Here is a 10396-nt window from a genome sequence, read left to right on the forward strand (position 1 = left end):
TCCAGAAAAACCTTGGAGTGGAGAAGCCATCATAGACGCAGTAATGGATGAAAACACCAGGCTGGTTCAAGAACTAAAAGAAGCCAAAGAACAACTTCTAAATATGAAGAACAAGGGACAAATCAAAGAGCCCTCTTGTTAGCAAAAGAACAAGGGACAAATCAAAGAGCCCTCCCTCTTGTTAGCAACAGCAGCAGCAGCAGTCCAACAGAAAGAGGCAGCCAATAACACCCCCAGGTAATAACTCTACCAACACTGTACACGTAAGTTTACCAATAGAACAGGTCAGAAGCAAAGTAGAAGACTATTCAGAAAGATGCCTGGTTGGACTACTCTTTGGTCCGAGACCATCTAAGGAAGCAATGAGAGCATGGATCAGGGAAAGCTGGACACCTCTTGGAATAGAGGTTACCCTAACTCAAGCCCTGGCCAAAGGCTACTACCTTTTTTTATTCAAAGATCCAAGCATGGCAATGAAGGTTATTAGCTCAGGACAATGGATGTATAGGCATCTCCCCTTCTGTTTCATGAGATGGACAAAGGACTTCAATCCTGATGGCCCCAAATCCTCAGCATATCCAGTGTGGGTTGAACTCCCTAATCTCCCCATTCACCTGACCCCATGGATCAAAACCATATTAGCTCCCCTAGGTCAAGTCCTAGGCACCAAAGCTTTCTCTGACTACAACCCTGCTTGGCACCCTCAAGTCCTAGTAGAGCTTGATCTGTCCCTCCCTCTCCTAGATGAGATAGCAATAGGGTGTGGTGAGTTCTCTCACACTCAGACAGTTCAAAACAAACACCTACCCAACTCCTACTTCCATTGTGGGAAACAAGGGCACCTTATCAGAAACTGCCCCATCAAAAACCCGCAGTTCATCCTTCCCCAAGTAGCTGAAAAAATCCCTCCCCTAAACCGAGCCAAGTCCTCCCGAACCCTTGCCCTCCTCCCCCTAATGGAAGCCCAAAAGAAACAGAATTCGTACAAGTCAGCAGAAGGAAACCCTCTAACAGACCCAAACCCCCTTAGCCCCTTTTCAAGCCCAACAGATACTCAGTTTTAGCCGCTGTTCCAGACCCAGGTGATACGGAAGAAGAAAATGATTGTGTAGAAAGTACCCCTATAAACAAAATGAGGTTAGAGAAGGAAGTCGACAACTTGGATGCAGCCGATATGGACACCACAGGCATTCTAGCTCCTGAAAAAAGCTCCAAACCACAAACAGGCAACTCCAATGACATGGAGATAAGCAAAGAACGCAAGAGAGGTAGAGCACACTTGGGAACCACCCCCCAGTCAGTCACTAAAGGAGGCCTTAACAAACCCCCAAACAAAAGATAATGAAAGTTGCAAGCTTCAATGTCAAAGGACTTTCAGATCCAAAGAAAGCCCAACTAGTAAGACAATGGTTCAAAGCCAAAGGTCATATGGATATTATCACTGTAGTGGAGATAAAGACTTCAGGAGAGGAACTGAACAGAAGGCTATACTCCATCTCCCTCGAGCACTTTTGGATATTCTCACTTCATTCTCATAGAAGTGGGGGACTAGCAGTGGGCATCCATTATGATTGCATCCAAGATCTAAAGGACTTTCACATTGACATCAACAATCAATGGATACTTGTACTCACATGAACAGCTTCACCTTTGTGGGAGTGTATGCTCACGGCCCACAGAAACAGACTAGAACTTGGAACTCCCTTCTAAGGCTACGAGCACCTGTTTTGATTATGGGGGACTTTAACATGGTTGAAACCCTCAAGGACAGATACAACTCCAAAGGACAATCCCTTTTCGGCTCAGAGAAACAAGCTTGGGAAAAAGTAAAACACAAGTTCAATCTACAAGATTTGGGTTAAGGAATCTTCTCATGGCAAAACTACTCTACTGGAGAGCTCTCCAGAAAAGCCAGACTAGATAGAGCTTATGCAAGTGGTGAAATTTACTCTAAATACAATAGGTGTGAATGCTCGGTAGACAATACTACATGCATTTCAGATCACTACCCCATCATCACTACAATGGATAATCAAGATAATAGACACAAATCAAGCTGGTTCCACACTGACCCAGCTCTATTTAAATTGCCCCTAGCTCAAGAAGAAATCAAACACATCTGGAAATCCTTCTTCAGCAACAATCTATCCCCGGCCAAAGCTTGGAGTCTGTTAGTCAAGTCTACCTTTGCTCAAGCAGGTCAGAAAGGAAGTTTCAGCTCACAGAACCAGCAGACTTAAAAAACTCCAAGTGCAGCTTCAAGAACAAGAGTCCTCCACTGACCCTACTAATGTCAACCAAATCAGAGCCAAAATCAAAAGAGAAGAAGAAATTGCCCTCCAACATACTAAGCTCTATACCAGGGAATGGTGGGCAGGAAAAACTGACAGGCCATGCCCTGAAATGTTTAAAATGCTGAAGGTCAAGCAAAGGCAAGAGCATATTTCCTTGCTTAAAAACAAGAATGGAATCCAGGCTATTAACCAAGATGAGAACAAAAAACTGCTCACTGACTACTACCACAGCATTTTCCAGGAAGATGGTCCCCCCTCCCCAACCAAGATAGCTGCAATGGAGGCTATCAAAGTAGCCAGACCCAGAACTGTCCCTGCCAATTTAGCCGTTACTCTGGATCAGGACATCTCTCATTAAGAAATCAAAGAGGTCATCTTCTCTCTCAAATCCAATAAGAGTCCAGGTGAGGATGGACTGCCTACTAAATTTTTCCAAACTTTTTGCGATGTGCTAATAGGACCCATATTCCAAGTGTGGCAAGAATCCTTGAAATATGGAGCATTGCCATCACAAATCAATGAAGGCCTTATCACGCTGATCCACAAAAAAGGCCCCAAGGAGATCATGGGTAACTGGAGACCTCTCATAATGCTCAACAGTGTCTACAAAATCATTGCCAAAGCATTAGCCCTTAGACTGACTAAACCACATGAAACTATGGATAACTAAGGAACAAAAAGGGTTTATCAAAGGCAGGTACATCTTGGACTCCATTATTGCCTTATGGGAAGGGTTTGATTATGTAGAAAAAACCAGCCAGGACTTCTTGTTTATTAAGATTGACTTTGAGAAAGCCTATGATAGAATTCAGTGGGACTACATCCTCCAATCCCTCAGAGACATGGGTCTGGGTCCCCAATTCACCCACATGGTAAAAACCTTATTTGGAAATGCCAAAGCTAAAATTATCATCAATGGAGAACTTTCAGACCCCTTCCCTTTTGAAAAGAGTATTAGACAAGGATGCCCTCCAGCTCCCCTGCTGTATGCTATAGCTGCAGATGGTCTAAATTTGCTAATAAAGGACAAGATCAGCAAAGGAGATCTGGTTGGAATCAAATTACCCAATGGAGAACAAATGTGCACTTAGATGTTTGCTGATGACACTAATAGTCTTATAGCAAACAAAGAAGAGAACATCAAGGCACTCTGGAGTTGTTTACAAACCTACTGTGAAGCCTCAGGCTCCAAAATTAATCACAGTAAAACAGGAATCAAAACCCTCATTGAACCCCCTCCCTCTTGGCTCCTTGAGACAGGCTGTAACATCATTCAGGATGGTGAGATCTTCAGACTCCTTGGTATTCCCATGGGTTTCAAGGTGTCACTGAGACAAAAATGGCAATGGGTAATGGAGAAAATAGAAAGCAAGTTACTTAGATGGAAAAGGAAGCAACTGTCAATAGCAGGGAGAATTATGATGCTTAATCATTTCATCATCCCTCCTACTATCTATTTCCTCAGCTGCTGGAGGCCCCCTGATGCTGACCTCAATGATTTCACCAAGCTATGCAAAAACTACCTATGGGAAGGTGACCCATGGAACAGGAGCAGACCTAAAGTAAAATGGGACACCTGTACTGTCCCCAAAACCAAGGGAGGGCTGGGGATTAAAGATATATGCCTGTATGCTGACAGAATGTCCTCAAAATGGATCATCAGAGCTCTAGAGAACCCCACAGAAGACTCGGCTCAGCTGCTGTTCAAGGACACCCCTAGGTTCACTATCACAGGTCACAATAAATGGTGCAATTTACCCATCATCACCATAGTAGCTTCCAAACAGCCCATAACCCCTAAAGGGAGCCAACTAGTAACATCCATTTGGAAAGCCTCGTTCAGAATTAAAAGGTTTCTTTCCATCATACCCAAGGACAACGAAACAGAAGGTATCTTAGCCAATGATTCTTGCTGGTGGTCTATTCTCCCACTGACCCCCCTTGAACCAGAGGAAGGAAAAATAGCTATAAATCTCCACAAAAAAGGTCTATCAACCTGGGCAGATATTTTCAACCCCCACCATGGTACTTGGCTCACAAGAGCAGAACTCGTAGCCAAATTCGACAGTAGAACCCAAGAGTTAGATCTAATCCAAAGCAGAGTAGTTCAATGGAACCAACAGGAAATCTGGAAAATCAGAAGATCCCCATCCTTCAATATCTTAGCCTTTCAATGGATAGAGAACAAATCCCTTCTCCCCATTCCTAATCTCGAAAAAGCCCCCCCAATTCATGTCACTCTCAACCGCAGATGGAATATCAACTGGGATAGGAAAAAATGGTATAACAGTCTCAAGGAGCTGTGGAGCTCACACATCGAACCCAAGAAATCATGCCTTGCCTGTCTGGAAGCCTACAGAGCCATATGGACACAGAGCAAGTCTGCAAAGTTTCACATCTCCTCAGATCAATGTGCAAGATGCGGCTTACCTGAGGACGACCTCCACATCTTCTTCCACTGCAAGCACATTTCCAACACTTTCAAAGAGCTACATGCATCTATTCTTAGGTGGGGTAAAGATTTTAAGTGGAAGAATCTAATGTTAGGAGAAAACATAGGATGTTCAACAGCACTATGGAATGTAATCAGATGTGAGCATCTCTGGCATGCCTGGTTACAGAGGGTAGCAGTTACTTTTGACAACCCCGAAATCAAGGGTCCTCCTCTCTCTGTGTGTTTAATAACAACATGCATCAGGTATTGGACCAAACAAACCCAAGTCCTCTTCAGTTTGGAGAAGAGGTTAACGATCAAGCTCCAAAAGAGAGCCTCAGACTACACCATGGAAAAACTAGAAAAAACCAGAGATAGGATTATTCTCATCCTATCTAAGGACAGATCACTAATAGAAGCAATCTACAGGCAGCAGTAAGCAAACCTCTCTCAATGCCCAACAGGTGTAGAAGTGGATCAACATGCAGACAGGAACCAGGAACCAATCCAGAGAAGCTTTGAAAATGAAGCTAAGGCAAAGTGACCTAGCTGGCAGCGGAGTGACACCAATGTTTCAGCTTGCCTCCAATCACCGGACCGCTGCTGATGGCTCGTGGGAGCTTCCTGCAAGGACGACAGAACAGTTTAGTCCTGATAAAATAAAAATAAAAAAGGCCCTCAGTCCCCCCATCGGACACATCCCTTTCCAAAATTCGAGCGTAGGTACACCAGAGCAAGAAGTCGCTGCTGCTCAGGACCTCTGCACATCTTCTTCTCTTGCAAGGCCGTTTTGAGGAATCAGAAAAGAGACATGCTGCTGAATGACAACAAGGTAGATGTACCTTTTCGTAACTGGTGCTGAGCCTCCAAAATCCGACCTGGGACGCCACCAGCAAGGAGGAAGAAACTTAAGAGCTAGCTGCAAGGCTGATCGAGGAAGATGAAGGTTTCTAGCCGCTGGGAGAGGCTACCATCACCCGATCTTGGGCGCCACCAGGGATGAAGACGACGAACCCGAAAAAGACTGGTAGCCGATAGGTTTTTTTTTCTCATGCATGGACACGTGCAGAAACATGCACTGTGACCACGCGTAGGTCATGCGCCATGTGTTTACGCATGGAGGACACGTGGTTGTATTTGTTGTAAATTTGCCCCTCCTCTTTTCATAATTCATCGGCCTGTTTTTGGAAAACATTGATGCAATTCTTAAATAAGATGAACCTTGATATAAAGAAGATAGTAGCATTACAACAACTGATGGGACAAGTCTCATGATGTGGATAAAGAATAGTGTTGTATCTCACTTTCAAAGAAGTTTTTTTTAAAATTATGGACATTCATTGTATTGGTCACACAGAGACATTAGCCATTAAGAATGCAAGTAACTGATTGACAATTTTATGTCAACAAATTAGCAACAAATGTGTATATTGATCAAGAAGATCCATAGTTTAACATGTTAAGTTTCACAAATTTCTATCTTCTACGCCACCTACATACCACATTGTGCTCAAGAGAGACATCTACTCTCTCCCAATGGGTTTGGAAAGCCTCTTAATCTATGTAACCATCCAATCTCACTTGTCTTCAATGCAACTTGCTATGCATTTAAAAGTTCACGAAACAACGAGAAAACCACCGAATAGTGTGATATTACAATACCTTAAGATCGTCCAATAAATACATTTGAAAGGTTATGAAACTTACCATATCAAATTGTGTATCTTTCTAACAAACTTTGTTAATATATCGACAACATCAAATTGTCAAAATTGCTTACTTACGTCCCTGATTTTGCTTTTGCATCTCTATGAGCAATGCAATAAATGCCAATAATTCTAAAAAACCTTCTTTAAAAGCAAGTTACAATACCAATCTTAACCCATGTCACGACACTTGTCCCATCAATTGCGATTGCTACAAGCTACAATACCAATCTTAACCCTTGTCACCTCATGACACTTGCTCCATCAATTGCGATTGCTAGCTCCATCAATTGTGATTGCTACATCTTCTTCATATCAAGATCCATTTTATTCAAGAATTACATTAATGTTAAAAAATTACCGCATCACCTTTAGCGAGAAGCTATAATCGAATGAAGTTTGTAAATCTATTGATTTAATTTGAGAAAGCAAATATAAACAATTAAATGATGTTGCTCCAAGATGCAATTAGTACTCTCATCTATAAGCAATGAGAAATAAAGACTTTCAAGTTTTTTCCTTGTTTGATTCCAAAAATATGCTTTAATTGTCAATAAAAACTCTTTTTCAAATATTAAATTGCTATATGTAAAATACTCATTTATCAAAGAAACATTTGGTATCCCCATATGTATGTAAAATTTTATTAAATCGAAATACTTTTATAAGACTATTATGACAAGAAAAAAAACAAATTATCTTCATATTAAGGACAATCAATTATAACTGTGCTTTATCATGTATAATAGAGACACTTTCCCTTATAAGACTACTTGCTCTCACTTGCAAACATATGCACCTTGTCTCTGATGCTCGGACTTTGAGCTACTTCCTTTGTATATGTATTTTCGTTTCAAAACTTTGTGCAATATTCACATTCAAGTAATATTTTCCACCCATATTAACTTTGACACCCAAGGATAATATAACCGTCATTCATTTTTATATCTTCTCATAATATTTTTCTTCTTTGAACATGTTCTCATTCTCCATATTTTTGACATATGTCTCCACCAATTCATCTATGCAATCATTTTCATTCTCCCCAAAGAGATCAACATAAATAGCAGTCGAAAACATTGATTCACTCATTGATCTATGTTTTTTCATTGATTTATAAAAAAAAGATAGTAAGTTTGTTTTTTTTTTCTCCTACTTTTCATGTTAGCATCCTATAAATTAAAAATTGAAGAAGAAATAATTATCCATATACCAATGAAATTTAAAAGTGAAAAATTAACAAGTACTTATATATCAATAGAATTTAAGGGTCAACAAGTAAAAAATCACAAGTACTTGAAAGGTTCAAATCAATGCTACAAGGACATCTCCGATGAAGACTCTGAGCCAAAAGATCGGCTACAAAACCACAAAAAATAAAGAATTATAGCATACAAAACGCATCAAAAATACAAGAAATCGTGGAGTAGATTATAGAGATAGTGGTTTATTTGATCCTGACTATTGTTCATCAGAGACTGGAGCTAAGAGCGATGAAGTTCAAAACACTACTAGACACATGAAGGATGTTGAATCCCGTGAAACAAGTAGCTGCCTTAAGGCTTGAATTATTGACATGCTTTAAAAGGATACTTGAGAAAGAAGGTAGCTCTCTACGCAGAAGTTTAGATTTTCCATTTCATCCCACAAATGCTGCCTGCCTAACGAACCTTCCAAACCACGACCACCCTTCCAGACCACTGCAAGAACCAAGTGCAAGACGAAAAGATTGCTACCACGGAGGATGGATGACCAGACACTTGCACAAGTGGGAAGCTAAGGACCAAAGGTTGGTGCAGGAAAATCGTCGCAAACCAACGGACCTCTGTCGTGGGTGTGCCCGCCCAACGTGAGGGTGGTCAGTCAGTTACGGTTTTGTTGCTGCCTTGGTATGGCCTTGTGCAACGTCGTCTCAGGCTGATTTTGGTGCCAGGACACAGGAGCCCCTCTGGGCAACCCACAATTGGGGGGTCGGCCCACAAGAGAGGTGGCCGACCTCTCCAGGCCGACCACCTACTAGGATAGTCGGCCCTTTAGGAGGCCAGTCCCCCTCTGCTATTTATAGGGAGCCTCCCCCTCCTCATTCTTCACCCAACTCCTCCAGCTGGTGCGCCTCAGCCCTCGGCCTCTTGCAGCCTTGCCTCACGCTCCTGCCTCAGCCCTCTTGCAGCCTTGCCGCGCTCTCTTGGTGCGCCCCTGCTCTTGGTCCTCTGCAGCCCTATTTCGCCACCCCTGGTTGTCACCTGCACTTGGGTGCATGGTGACACACTGGCATCACAAAGTGCAGACAATGTACAGAAGTAGCACCCAATTAGGACATTTTATCGTATGTAGTTGCCACGTTGTGAGCCCTAGTCCAGGGACGCGTCAGGCATGAGGCCATTCTCTGAGCCTTAAGTGTCAGTCCCTTCCTTGTACACACTGGAGAAGTTAGAACTATGCAATATAATAGATAGGTTCAACCTAGGATAGGATTAATGCACGAAAAGATAAATAAAACAACCGAGCCACAATTCAAGGGCTCCACGTGTTGAATGGGCAAGTGCCACCTAAGAGGCTGCCTGCAAGTCAAAGGGGCACCCACAATTCAAGGAGGCACCCTACAAAGTCAAGGGGCCACCCTTGAATCTAGGGGCAGCCCACAATTGAAGGGGGGCCATTTACAAAGTCACCCCTGAATCTAGGGGGCAGCCCACAATTGAAGGACGGGGCCATCCACAAAGTCAAGGGGTCACCCTTGAATCTAGGGACAGCCCACCATTCAAGGTCAACCCCTCTAAAAGGAGGGAAGCCACATCATATCGACCAAGTCATCCAGCCTTATCCACCTACCACCTACCTAAAAGGAGGGAAGCCACATCAACCCCTCCTATCGACCAAGTCATCCAGCCTTATCCACCTACCACCTACCTAACACAACATAGATTTTTCAGGGTAGCTGTTGCTTGGCTCCCTCCTCCCGCTGCCTCCCCCGCGACCTCACCTCCCCTGGCGCCCTGCTCCCCTCCTGCCTTGCCCGCCCTCCTCGCCGTTGGCCTCTCCTGGCGGCTCAAATTGCTAAAAAAAACTCAAATTACTAAAAAAACCAAAACTTGCCCCCCCCTAAGGTATGGCGGCCGCCATACCTTGCCCCCCCCTCCCCAAGGTATGGCGGTCGCCACATCTTGAGGGGTGGGGGGGGGGTATTTTTGGGAAAAAATAAAAAATAAAATAAATTGCCACATTTTTGAACTTTTTGCAAAAAAATGAAAATTTGACAAACCCCCCTCCCCCAGACATTTGGTGTGTCAAGATTACCCATTTTTGAGTATATGGGGTGAATATGGGTTAAGGTGACAAAATGGGGCACATAATGTCCTTCGACTTTTTATTGTTTGGCACCTTGCTTAGTTCTTTGCTCAACTTTTATGCCTAGTTAGTTGTTGTTTGGATATCATTTTCATTCACATACTAAACACAGTCAATCATTATTGCATCCCTAGAGGTGTCCTCCGTAAAGTGAACTTCTATGTATTCTCTTGGCGTAATCCAAGACGAATCTCCTATAGTAGCCGGTGTGTCCCATGAATCTTTGGACACCTTAATCCCTTGAAATGCTAGTTCTGGGTAAAACACAAAGTTATCCTCGGACATGTAGTGTCCAAAAATGGATTGGCTATTGACTTTAATAAGATCAATCTCATTTTGGAGCTACCCCCACCAACAAACCCAAAGGGTGTATAGAGATTCACAGGGCACTTGGGTTATTATAGAAGATTCATCATGTCTTACGCGATAATAGCCAACCCTTTGTATAAACTACTAGTTGAATCTAACTAGACAAAAGAGTGTCAACAAGTGTTTGATGCTCTCAAACAAGCATTGGTTTTCGCCCCCATCCTTGGGGCACCGAACTAGGATTTAATATTCCATGTTCATATTGATGCTTCAAATTATGCCATAGGATGTGTTGGCCCAACCCA

This window comes from Cibotium barometz, chromosome 31, assembly GCF_041138505.1.
Source record: "Cibotium barometz isolate CiBa-2024 chromosome 31, ASM4113850v1, whole genome shotgun sequence".
Taxonomy (NCBI): Eukaryota; Viridiplantae; Streptophyta; class Polypodiopsida; order Cyatheales; family Cibotiaceae; genus Cibotium; species Cibotium barometz.